This window comes from Cydia pomonella, chromosome 8 (genome assembly GCF_033807575.1).
Source record: "Cydia pomonella isolate Wapato2018A chromosome 8, ilCydPomo1, whole genome shotgun sequence".
NCBI lineage: Eukaryota > Metazoa > Arthropoda > Insecta > Lepidoptera > Tortricidae > Cydia > Cydia pomonella.
Genome location: NC_084710.1, coordinates 14305541 through 14319630, shown reverse-complemented (window position 1 = coordinate 14319630; position 14090 = coordinate 14305541).

Genomic DNA, 14090 nt, shown 5'->3' with positions numbered 1-14090 from the left:
CATGGTGCCGTAGATGCTAGCAGCATTTCCTCGCTGTATCGCAAGACTAATTCTATTTATTGCATAAAAATTAAAATACTAGTGTTCAACATGACTGTGTCGATGTCGGTTGGCTTTAGCCGCCGACTTGTTTCTTCCCGGCAAGTCTTATGAATCTCTGAGGTCTCGGGTATGTGCCGTTTGTAGCAGACCACTTGTTAAGTAGGCGACATAAAAGAGACTTTTCGAAAATAACTCATAAATGCACGCGGGATCATTTAAAATAATCTGTAGGGATCTAGCTCGTCCCTTATACTAAACAAAGAAGCAATCAACCGATCAATTTGTATGGTAATTTTATCCGCATGTACCTACACGGGATGCGTGAAATAAATGCCAACCTTGTAGGTAGCTTGATAATCTTATCCACAAAGGTGTAGGTTTGTTGGTCTATATATGTATGCGAACTTTACAATACGCGCAAGAAGCTTTACTATAAAATAAACATACTATGTATAAATATATATGGGATATCTTTTTTGAAAACACTACCGCGATTAATAACTTAGTACTTTCAAAGTATTGTTGTAGTAAGTATGATATGTAAAGTACAAACTATTGTAACTTTTATTACTTTCAGTATTGAAATTGAAAATATTTATTTCAGATTTACATCCATCCATATTTATTAGTATAACTTAGGAACTAATGTTAATTTTGTACTTAATATAATAGTACCTGGGCGACCGAGCTTTGCTCGGTTATAACTATTTATTGTAATATGGTGGTCTATAGGTGATAATCTTAACTACATTTTTTTACTAAATTAAACTTGTCTAAAACAATAAAAATTAAAAAATTATATATAAACTTGAACATATAAAAAAAAACAAAAGTTAGTCACCGGGCGAGATTCGAACCCGTAACACTCGTTTAGCAGTCCGCGTCTTAACCCGCTGGACCAGACGGACAGTGGCCGGCAACACGAAATTAGCGACCATATTCTGCGTCGAAAGAAAAACGCATGAAAACTCAAAAACACGCGTTTTCTCAAACATAAGACTAATCTACATAGATTGTATACCCCCAAAAACCCCCATATACCAAATTTCAGCGAAATCGTTAAAGCCGTTTCCGAGATCACAGAAATATATATATTTATATATATATATATATATATATATACAAGAATTGCTCGTTTAAAGGTATAAGATAAAAACGGGACTTAAATTTACTTGCGACGTTTCGAGGACGGCGTTGTCCTCGTCTCGGAGAAGACTGGCTAAAAGTAATCGGAGGTAAATTTATATCTTAAGATAGTCCCGTTTTTATTACAAGTTAATAATGTGTAAAAATCGTGAAAGTTTAAATTAGTGGACTATCGCAATTTTTGTGAAAGTCAAGGGTGCTAATGTGAATACAATTAAGGTGTGTGATAAGGAATCCATTCTACTTCTGAAAATCTGTACTTAGTTCTGTCGTTTTCAGAACCTGAGGATGCATTAGTATGAGACAGGCCGAATTGCAATATTTCACAGTTCAGCCGTTGATTCGGACTACAAAAGTTTGGCTCAAGACTGTCTTATTATTAATATAGAGAGAATTATACTGTGTTCGTCTTACGCTAGTACTAACTAGCACCCAAAAGAAAGTAATGAATATAATTTCCTTGGTACTTACTGACTGAAAAGCTGTGTTTGCCAGACTACATAACATTTTAAAACTACACAAAGTTTGAAATTACATTTACAAAAAAATGTTAAACTGTTTGTACAGAAGCCTAAAATAGCAAATAACTGTGTATTTACTTTCTTATATATTTACGAACACATGTAAGAACGATGTATCATTAAATCAATTAAAAAACTATAACACACAAAACACACTAACCTTACATAAGACGACGTACATCTAAACTTAACCATAAATAAAACTAAACCTAAACTAAACTATAAAAACCTACTTAAACTCTTAAATAACCCACCCCGCATCGCTCCCGACGCAAAGGTGCCCATCACGCTTGCAGCGTTTCCGCGTTGAACCGCGATGGACAACCAATGCACCAAGAAACGACCCAGAGCGGGGATCGAGACCTCTCTTGCAGGCGACGCCCCAGCTCCCCTAGAAAAGTTTAGTTTACTTAAATCAATTTAAATCAATCACATTTCATGTTTCGTTTCGATTACCGCATCAAAACCTCTCATTTTTAATAAAACGTTGAATATCCGTGAACAATAGTTGTATCAGGGTTTTGGGTATTAAGTGAGTAATAATGGGTGGTCGGGCGGCTCATTAGCGGCTGACAATGGTGGCCGGCGGAGCGGAACTTATCTATCAGTGGACTGTAAACTACCCGCGATTATCAGCACACGTCGGTACGACACGACCCTGTTACACTTCTTAGACTTACATTTTTCATCGTTCGTGCTCTGAAAGTTCATTGTTAATCTATGTACGAATAGTGTTAAAAGTGATACGTTTTCACCCGGAAGATTTTTACTTTCAAAGTATTGTTGTAGTAAGTATGATATGTAAAGTACAAACTATTGTAACTTTTATTACTTTCAGTATTGAAATTGAAAATATTTGTTTCAGGTTTACATCCATCCATATTTATTAGTATAACTTAGGAACTAATGTTAATTTTGTACTTAATGTAATATTACAACTAGACAACTACATACCTAACCTATTTTCAATATTTCAGAAATCCTATAACTTGGCGAAACCAATGCGCCAGTAGGTATAGGATTCTCAAGCCTCTTTGCAACGACCTCTAGAATGCTGTTGGTACTGCCCCTAAGCGCAGAAACGATCTAACTCGACCTTTAAACTTTAAAGATCTGACTTTCACTTTCACTTCGTTTTTCGTACTATGACGTTAAAACAATATACGAAAAAATACATAAGTAAGAAATCGTATCATAACCGATCTTTACTGCTTCCGGAACAACAACTAAGCTTTACTATGTGCCCCTTATGTTTGTGGCATAGCTACGTTGGATAGATAAGATTCAATCATTTATGTACTTAAAGCGTATTCAGAGTATGAATTATAATAAAGAAGAAGTGTCAATTGTAACGTATGACAATCATTCTTAAAGCCCCAGTTACACTGTTCAAGAACTTGCATTCTATATTTGATACATTGCTAACTACACAGTAAAATGAATTCAGTCAATCGTCCAAATACCGCAACGCAATGCAACAAAAATCGCATGCAATTTCTTGACCAGTCTAAATGGGGCTTAAGGCATTGAATGTAACTAGTTTTCTGCTGGAAAACTTTAAGCCGTCGGTGAAGTCAGGTGGGGTAAGAGAAACATACCTTATTTTTCTCGGGGCAAGAGACGCCGTGTGAGGAAAGTCCTTCTACTTAGCATTTTATTTATGCATTATTTTTGTTTTTATTATCAATATTATCATCGAACCGAGCGAATGAAGCGAAGTGAAGGTTTTATATTCAACTTGGAACACGGCTGGCTAGGGGCACTTCCCGGCAGGTCGATGTTTTTTGCCTGAACTATCAGAGAATAGTTTGTTACGCAATAACCTTTTAGTAAATTGAAAATATTAAATTAATTGATTGATTTAAAATATGATAATACCCCTATCGAATTACTCTATAGGTACGAGTATGATGTCATTTAGGTAAAATAAGCGTATTGAGACTTGGATCACATCACGTGTTCCTTTGGTAATATCTAAAATTTAAGTAAGAAAAAGTTCTGATTTGAGCTCGAGGAAGGGGGCGGCGTTAAAGGTGAAATTTTTCAGTTACTTCTTACATTGACGTTCCTTTTAGCATACGCAACTGCACCAACCAAGACATGTCGAGGTATTCTAGAGGGTTCCATCCGGTGCACATGCCCCAGCCACCGCAAGTGTCTCTGTTTGAGAAAAGTGGCAAGACTGGGCAGCTGTGCTTTTTCAAGAACCCTTTGATTTGCTACTTTGTCCTGCCAACTACCGCTTGGCCACGACATTGTGCGACTGGCTTCGGCTATGGTGATAGCCATAGCTGGGAACGAAAGGTCCGATCGCTGTGTCTCGCACCAACCTATGGTTGTATCGCCTTAGCCGAAGCTAGTCGCGCAATGTCATGGCCATCGCGTTATGCCCGTTATGCCTAATATGTTGCGTAGACAGCGCATGAAAAAAGTGATGAGTGTCGCGCGTCGCTCCTGTTTTGCATACGTCGTCCAGGTACGGTACCTAACAATAAATTAAATCTCGAGTAGGTAGGTACGCGTCTATTAACTAATATATTTAAGAGCTTAAGAGTTCATCCTTCAAGCTTAGCCTAATAGTTTGCTGTTGCGAAAACCCTAGAGAGCGCCCATCTTGGATAGAAGATAAGTAAGTGAACTACTTAGTGAAGCCGGTGGGCTAATTCTCATACACGAGAATGAACAGGAATAAAATGATTTAATAATGATTTTTCAAAATTGTAGTTTTCTACTTCTCTATTGTTATCTGTTATTTATACATTCATGACATAGATATAATTCATGAACTCTAATATTGGCTACGTGCGAAGTGCATGGTGGGGGGTAAGTAAAGCGATCCCAGCGCATGAGGTGGCAAAAGTCAAAGTGTCGGTCGGCTCGGCACGTTTTCAACGGCGACGACGAGGTTTTTAGGGTTGTGTAGCCAAATGGCAAAAAACGGAACCTGAAGTTTCTAATATCATTTTTTTCTAAACTGAATAGTTTGCGCGAGAGACACTTCCAAAGTGGTAAAAAGTGTGTCCCCCCCTGTAACTTCTAAATTAACAGAATGAAAAATCTAAAAAAAAATATATGATGACCATGAAAACTTCCACCGAAAATTGGTTTGAACCAGATCTAGTTAGTAGTTTTTTTTAATACGTCATAAATGGTACGGAACCCTTCATGGGCGAGTCCGACTCGCACTTGGCCGCTTTTTTAGCTTATTATTGGTAATCGTTGTTATATATTTTTAAAGTTATATTAATTCAACATTATATTACATGAATTTTATCATAAATGATAGTATACTTACAGGATGTTATTGATTATGAAATTATAATTTTCGTTGTTATTCGTTATAATCGTTATTCTTAGTGAATGTTATACTATTAGAGTTTATATGTTCTATGGAATATACCATAAGTACGTATACGTTTCATTACTTACCCGATTTTTCTGGATCTTCTCTGGATCGCGTTGCCCTGTCTGAATAATTTGTGCCGCCTTTTACTCTTTACCCGGCGAAAACGATTTGAATGATGGCGACAACAGAAATGGGATGCCACGGATTTAATTATTATTAATTACACGCCCTAAGCACAAAGTAATAAAGATTATAAATGTCCAACTATGATAATCCACATCCACGGGCCGGCTTTAACTTTGTTCTTGCGTGCAGATTAACATTTTCGCCTTAAAAGATCATCAAGCGTTTAGAAAGCTATCGCTGGCAGTTATTTCTATATAGTAGTAAAAGTAATACAAAGGTAATTAAAGGTAGGCAGCCAAATTTACTCGGGTATTCAATTAGTTAGACAACATCTTGAATTTGCTGAGTAAGTAAATAAATAAACATTTAAAAAACGTTTTTAGGGTTCCGTATCTTAAAAGTTAAAACGGAACTCTTATAGGATCACTACTATGTCTAACTATTTTGACACAGTGATCCAAATAGAATCTTGACCTCCGAAACGAACGAGAACGACTGCCACCTGTCCCGATCCTGCGCAATTTCCTGCCAGTTACTGACGCGAAGCTGAAGCAGATCCACCGCCACACTGTCTTCCCCGCGATACCTGGGGCGACCCACCGGATGGCTACCAGTTGGTCGTCCAAAGAACGCCCTCTTGACAGCCCGATCCTCTCCCAATCTGAGTAGGTGACCGAACCAGTGAAGTCTGTGGGCTTTCGTTCCGCCGATGATATTGGGCTCGCCCACTAAATCCTCGATATCGGCATTTTTCCGGATTCTCCAGGTGCCGTCATCTCTCTGAATAGGTGCCAGGATCTTGCGAAAAACTTTCCTCTTCGCTACCAGGAGCTGATTTTCTTCTTTAATTGTTAGGGACCAGGCCTCACAGCCATACCTAAGGATAGGCCGTATAACGGTTTTATATATCCGTAACTTAGTAAGAGGATCTCAAATATATAATTTTAAAATAAATCGTTCTGAAGTTATTTCAGAAAAACAGCGTAACCTTTGGCTGGGCTTGGACCTCTTGGGGCGCGAGTCCGATTCGCATTCGGGCAGTTTTCCTTACCTAGCTTCCTTTTTTGGAAGTTGGCCGAAAATTTCGACGAAATGCCTGACCATAAATACAAAGAGATTGACACCTATTCATCGAAGTTAGCTGAGTATACGACGCTGCTATTAAACATGCATGTTTAGAATAGGTTCAGTCAACATCAACAGTAGCGTATAATTACTCGTCAAAAGTATTTTTTTAATTCTCTAATAGCTTTACAAAAAAAGTTACCTATACAATTCGAGTGTAGTTAAATAACATGAACTTGATCTATAGAGATATCTACCAAAGAGCATATAATCACTACGTTTTAAGAGACGGGACTTCCATACTAGCGAGTGGAATCCCTTTGTTTCGCAAATCATTACCAAAATGTACGACAAAGAACTGTCAAAGAACCATAGTACCAACATAAGCAATTTAAATAGTGTAGTACGCTACACGCTTGCGTTTCTTATCGATATCGATAAAATGGGGAGGGTTGAAATATAGACTCTTGTCTACAAATTTTGTACTCGAAATCAAGTTAGGATCGAGTCCACATTTAAGTTGTATGTTATATAGTGGATAGTTCTATGAGTGGACTAATACGTGGTCGGGCTTAATGTGGACTCGATTTTTTTTTAGAACACCTTGTTGTTATTCACCACTAGGAAGGATCAAAGTAGCACTTTTTCCCTACTAGAAGGGATCACTTTTTTCCTCTTTTTGCATACTTCTCAGGTTAAATTATTTAATTACCATTGATTAAATTTATTTATTTATTTGTACCATAATAATTTCCTCACAGGTGATGTGAAAAGCAGTATGTAAATTTATCACGTGGTAGCAAAAATATTTCCACCTTAGGGTGGTATTCCACCTATCCAATTTCTTGGTCCAATGTCATTGCGTCTTACTCTGTCATTAATCAAAATGTGAGACGCAATACACATTGGACAAAGAAATTGCATAGGTGGAATACCACCCATAGGCGTTAACACTTGAATCCCTCACTACGCTACGATTCTATTTTAGAATACCTCGTTACACTCAGATTATAATTATAAAATCCTTCACTATTTTTTTTCTTAATTTTTTTTTATTAAAAGCACTATTTTTAAAATGATCTGCAGATACATGTTTCAATAAATGTAACTTTTCTATGGGAAGATGTATCAGGTCTTCGTTCCCAACAAATTTAACCCACTGCCTGCATCTGAAAACATACAGCCTTGGTTATGTACAGTTTATATTCCAAGTGTTTGCTAATGAGATGATCAACTGATTATTTAGCGCTAATATGCATCTATAAATCAAATCATATATGTTAAATAATGACCATTAATGCATAGATGATAGATAATTTTCCACTGAAAATCTTCGACGAATTAATTTTGTGTCACATTGCATGCAAGTTCTCAGGAAATTTCACATATTTTATTTAATTACTTACACTGATATACAAATAAACATACAATTATCGATAGTTTTAGTACATCCCTAGTTCACAACTAAAAATAATATAAAATATCAAATTTTCGATGTGTTTAAAGCCTGCTGCACCAAAATAAGGTCAAAAGTATCTAAAGCAATACGTACCGGTCTTTATCCAAGGGAAATTTTGTCATAAAATCCCTTTTTTCGTGATTTTCTCGAGTGGCTCGCTTGCCACATATTTCACACTTAGTAAACCGTTTTCTCGGTGGCATTGTAACAAACTCGTTCTTTACTCTGATCACGGTTCACTATTTTCGATATTTTCACTAAAGAATAAAGAAATTGCACGAAATACCCGAACAAAACATTGAAGCCTTCATAACAAACAAAACAATTAGGCTGACAGTTGACTTGATGTAAACTTGACAGAATAAATAGCACTGACGTTTTATTTTTCTTCGTTGGCAAAGATTTGCGAAACAAGTTCCATACAAAACTTATTTTGTTCCTAGTTGCGTCAGCCTGATATCTACTGGTAAAATTTTTAGATATTGGCTGATATTTTTTACACGTACATATCAATACTTGCGATTGATGCTTACTGTACCTATTCTTGTCATGTAATAGTTGCGACGTATGCTGAGTTGACATGGACGACTAAAATCGTAACTCTTACTTTTGAGTTTGTCGCTTAACAGTAGATTCTTTTTCCTAAGTTTAGCGGCTAGTTAACTACTATTAACAAATTTTATACCCGTGACGAATGTCCGTAAGGTTTCGCAAAATTTGTGTACTTCTATTGTAAAGCCCGACCAGTAATATATGATCATTGTCAAGAGGACGTTATTATTGTCATTTATGGGGCAACCGTTCTGTATAGTCGGAACAATTTGGATTGGCAACTCGTCATTATGACGTACTTTTATTAATTGTAATTAAAATCAGAATTCAATTTGGAACTTCTTTTTTTATCGTATAAAATTCATGGATTTTCTTAGGTATCATACATAGGTCAAATCGCGTACACCGAAGTTCGCAAATTCTGGCATCTTTCTCTGTTACTCTAATTAAGCACACCTTAATAAGAGTAAAAGAGAAAGACTTTTTCTAATTCAGACTCATTTTAACATAAGTAATATAAAACATAATATAACCAATTCTAAATAACCAGACCATTTAGATTTATTTACCTGTCAGCTCTAGTAAACTGCCACAATGACACTGACAACAGTGACAACCTATCATTAAAATTATAGCCAGTGTAAGAAATTATGTTCAATCAAATTCCGCAACATGGCGCATGATCATATATTTCTGGTCAGGCTTTAAGTTCACTTTCACTTCACATTCGTTATGCTAGAGTATGTGCGGAAAGAGTCGTGGAATTTAGGGACAGTTAAGTGGGACCTGGATAAGTGAGAAACCACCATATCTGGGTCTCATGGTGCGGTCCCGACACTTTAGCACTAAATTACCTCTGTTAGTGAGACAAAACAAGCCTCTATAACTGAGATTAGTATTTTGGATTTTATAGTGACATTTACCTCTATAATTGAGACAGAGTGCATTTACCTCTATTACTGAGACTATATTTGCAACAATACTTTTGCTCAATTGTTTTTTTAGAATGTTATAGGAATAGACCTCGAAGATAACGCCAATCTATGACCTCTTTAACTAGGACTATTCCAGAACAATTCTCGTTTTTTTACTAATTCTTACTTTACCCACAAATTCCGCATTTGTTTCAATGTGCCTAAAGGTCTTCAAGTTTTATTAACTTAGTTCAAATACTTAAAACTATGGAAACGAAAGCTAATAAAGCTTATCAAGAGATAAGTAACATGAAAAACAAAAAATGGGCTTTAAGTCCGCCTTTTGTACGATAAGTTTTTCTTTTGTGCAATAAAGATTAAAATAAATAAATAATATGGTGAGACGTAATAAAGTCTGTATCAAATTTAATGTGACAAAATCTATCATGTTAGAATCATTTAAAAAAATTGAAAAATATATTTAAATAGATTTTAAAAGTTCAGTCAATGTTCTGAAGGACAAGGATTATTTTTCCTTATTTTTACTGTCAAAGTTTACAACTTATTTACAAAATAACTTATTAACTACACACCTCTACAACTGAAATAACCTCTATTTTCACCTCTGTTAATGAAATCCTCTGTAAATGAGACAGATATGATTTATACCTGGCTAAATGAGACCCTGGGTAAGTGAAATACCTTCAAGTCTCAGTTATCCTGGTTGCACTGTATATACCAAATTTCATGACTGTTCCAGAGATTTCGAGGTTGGTCTTAATCCGATTGTGCTATAGCGGAAATTAATAAATACGTTTTACTTACCTAATATTAAAGAGTTATAGTTATTGTTATAGAGTGGTAATGTCTGCGAAAAAAACGTAACCCCTAGTTTGACAGCCGAACCAGGTTTTGTTGTCACTAAATTGTAAAACGTCAACTTTAGACAGTCAAACTTACCTTCTAATTTAAGGGGCCGTTCAGTGCTCTCTCCTTTAGTTAGCTGTTAAATTCGAAAGACGCAATAAAATTGTCTTAGACTGTACAGATCTTACGCAATCAATAGATCTTTGCTAATATGCAGGCAGGAAGTAGGTACACATAATATTTTATTCGCCGCTCCTAAAGTTTGCCACTAATAGCACGTGAGTTATCAATATAGTTACTAGAGTCGCTCTACTCGCACAATACTAGTTTACGCGAGCAACTTGTAATTACGTAGCTAGTTTCAGTGATAAATGCCTCCTAACCAATGGGACACTAATTTACTGGCAAGTTGTTTCGACATAAATTGTTAATGTTGAAGGCTGGAGGCGGCGTCACCCGCATAGCATAGTTGAGAGCGCGCCGCGGGAGGAATGCGAGCCAGACCTTTTGTGAGCTGCCTTTTCTCCCCGACTTGTACCGCACGGGCCTTTGTAACCCCACTTGCACCCTTAACCTTGCTACAATTGATAAAACATTACACACTTCAAAGTAATGTATGCACGAAAACTCTAGTTAATTATGTTTTACCTACCACTAGTCACACTACATTATCACAGATATATCGCACGGAAAAACACAGGTTTCATGGTAAAGGTAAATGACATAAACGCAATATTTATAAAGATATTTTATTAAACATTTTTTTTTGTAAAATAGATTAATTAAAACTGACATTTACAACAAACAACTATAAAATTCTTTGTATTCTTGCTCTAACACTAATTATATTAATAGGTCTTGTTTAATATAATTATTTGGAATTGATCTAGTTTGAAATTAAATCGAATGCATTGATGAATCGCGCCATAACAAGGAGACGGATTCAGATTTTAGAAATAGAATAGAATAGCAACTCGGTTTAAATATTGATTCGAAATGTGCGACGGAGCGCATTAAAATTGAGCTTCAATAAAATTGGTATAATATTTTTAAAACCTGAATATGTCTCATGCATTGACTACCCAAATAATAATATTTTGAACACGAACTTATTGTATCACACGAGGAGGGGAGGGATGAGCGATTCTACCAAGTAGGGCCTCATTATCATTATAGTTAACTCATTAGTTTCTTAATTTTATCCAAATAAGTATTCAATTCAGTGAATTTGTTTCAGTAAAGTTGTACTTAATGGGTTGTTTCTGAGTGTGTGGGTGTGTGTAATGCAAGATTCAACATATTATAAAATCTCCAAATTATATTTGTCATGCAGCAGTTTTGTAATTCCAAAATAAAATGAATAAATATTGAATGACCTTTTAAATTATTGAGTTTGGATTGAAAACGCTATTGGTGCTAAATATTTAACATTTAATATTGGAATGTGATAGATAGTTGTGAAATTGAATTCAGTTTGCATTAATAATATTGTTTTGAATGACATCTACCGGGCACAAAAAAATATAAAGTCGTAAATTACCTAACGCAATGCACACTTCCACAGTGTTCAGGAAGTTACTTAAGTGTTACTTTGGTACATATCTTTATATAACTTGTCAAAAGGTGTTGCTTAGAAAGTATCGTTCTCCGGAATGTGTGCATTGTCGGTAATGTTCAATATAAATATATGCGTATTCTAATTTTAATTATAGGATATTAATTCGATCTGGATTAGATATAGATCGGGTCTGTCAGCGTCAGAACCCATGTTTTTGGTTGAAGAAACCCGATCCACATTCTAATCTATATCGAATTCTTATCCTATAATTAAAATTAGTATAATACGTCTGATAGTTCTTACTGACAGTTGATAAAATGGTACTTTATGCCTGAAAACAAAAACAAAGTTCAGCAAATAAGCTAATTTTAGGGTTTTTTTTACGTAAGTAGATTTTAAGTCACTCACGCGACATGTTTCGGAAGTTCGACAAAGTGTTTGGCAGAAATCTTGTTTCAAAAACTGGTAGAATCGCTCGGATGCGAGACGCATTTTACTATATTATACATACATATATACTTGCCCTCACATTTAACATAACTACTTCTTAACTACTAGTAACACAAGCCTCAGCCGCAGTGCTGTGCGTGGGGCCTGGCGAGTACAGTACAAAGAAATGCAGGTGTCGCAACGATATTGTACAATTTCATTTAGTTGAGAGGATAGTGGATGGCCGCTTCTCCATGCAAACGTAGTCTCCATTATCCTACCTGGATAGGTATTGACATTTATTTTTACACAATCGAATATACTTATATTAACCACTACTATGCTCCTACGTTAGATTTTTTTGAGATTATTTAATTATTATGAAAGTTAGTTTTTAAATTTTTTTATTGAATTTATTTTTCGCATCTAACTCTTAAAAAAAAAACGAAAAAGCAGAAGAGACATAGCTATGGTAAATTAAGTAAATTGTGTTTTACATAATTTACCGAAGAAAATGGGAACTACGTTTTACATGGAGAAGCGATCGTCCACTATTCGTATAAATAAGAAAGGAAGAAAACTTACACGGGTCGAGCAGATTACGTACAGATACTCATTAGAAGTACGAGTATTAGAACTTTATTTACGTATGTCTTAAACAATATTCTGTACCTAACTAAATGTAACTCCTAGACATACGACATGTGCCATATATTCTTCGAAAACAATGTTTTTGTAAATTTATTCCATGCTACTCCAGACGTCGATGAGAACACTGGGAAAGGGCTTTTGGCCGAAATTTATGAAGGCGTGTCGGATGCTTTGCTTAGATTTAGGAGGAGATAAACTTGCATGGTATCAACTATGCCTCTAAACCTAATCTCGTATTGTATATACTTATTTAGCTGCTTTGCGTACATACCCCTTTTGATGGAAATAGTGTTGGTACTTAGATGACATGTACAGAATTCGAGTCCAGAGAGACATGTACAGAAGTTATACTTAAGTAATGCAGCTTCCAATAGTTCCAATTACAAATCAATTATTTCTACCCTTTAACGGGCAAACTTCGATTTTATATGTCATAAATGACCACCCCATAACAATGATTTTAAACTTAATTTCAAAATGACATGGTTCAATTTTTCGTAATCTGCAAACTCAAAAATTTATATCACCCTTAATATTTTCTACAATTATACTTTTGTTACAATATCATTGCGACCCACCGCAAGTGGTTAGCACACGGCCCATTTTCACGGTTTGAAACCGATTTCAGATTTTCCAGGTCAAAATGTAAGCTTGCATAACTCCAGCTTGCATTTCGCAATAAAATTACATTATCGTGCACGAACGGGCCTGAAATTCTTCGTCATGTCTTCATACTTCCATATGAGGGAACTCGAAAATTATAGTTAGATAAGTAACTAGTTAATGTCCTGTGACAATCAGCGCGATTCGAAATTTAAGGTACGTCAAAAAGTGACGCTTTTGTTTAAAGGAACATCACTTGTGACACTGACATATGTAATCCATATCGTATCTTTAGTGAGTGTTTGACTTATCTTAAAGTTCGAATCGGGACGATTATAGGTCTTGGTAGTCCAAATTGAGATTTTCAAGAAATGATTATCATTAAGTATATGTTAAGTCTAAGACCTTTTTAAATTTCTATGTAACAAAAAACCCAGCAGTATATTTTTGGAGTACCTAGGTTTGGAACAGTTTGAAGTAATTCACTCAACACACGTACACTTTCTTGAGTGTTTTGAACTTGAACAGTTTCAACACAGTGTACCTTGGCTGGGTGTCATTCCATACACATACGAATCTCATGCTCAGGCGATCCCCGATGACACATAATTGTTACTATTGTTACAAACTCGAATATTAACTATGTGCCAATATTACTTAAAGGAATTAGATTCGGTTTTAAGCGTTTCTGAGCTTAAAAGACTTTTAGCCGTGACTCGAGTCCTTTTATGAGTATTTTTGAAATGCAACTGGAGTCCTATATTAGTCTCTATAATTAACTTTGAAAGTTCCATCTAAATGATAAGGAAGG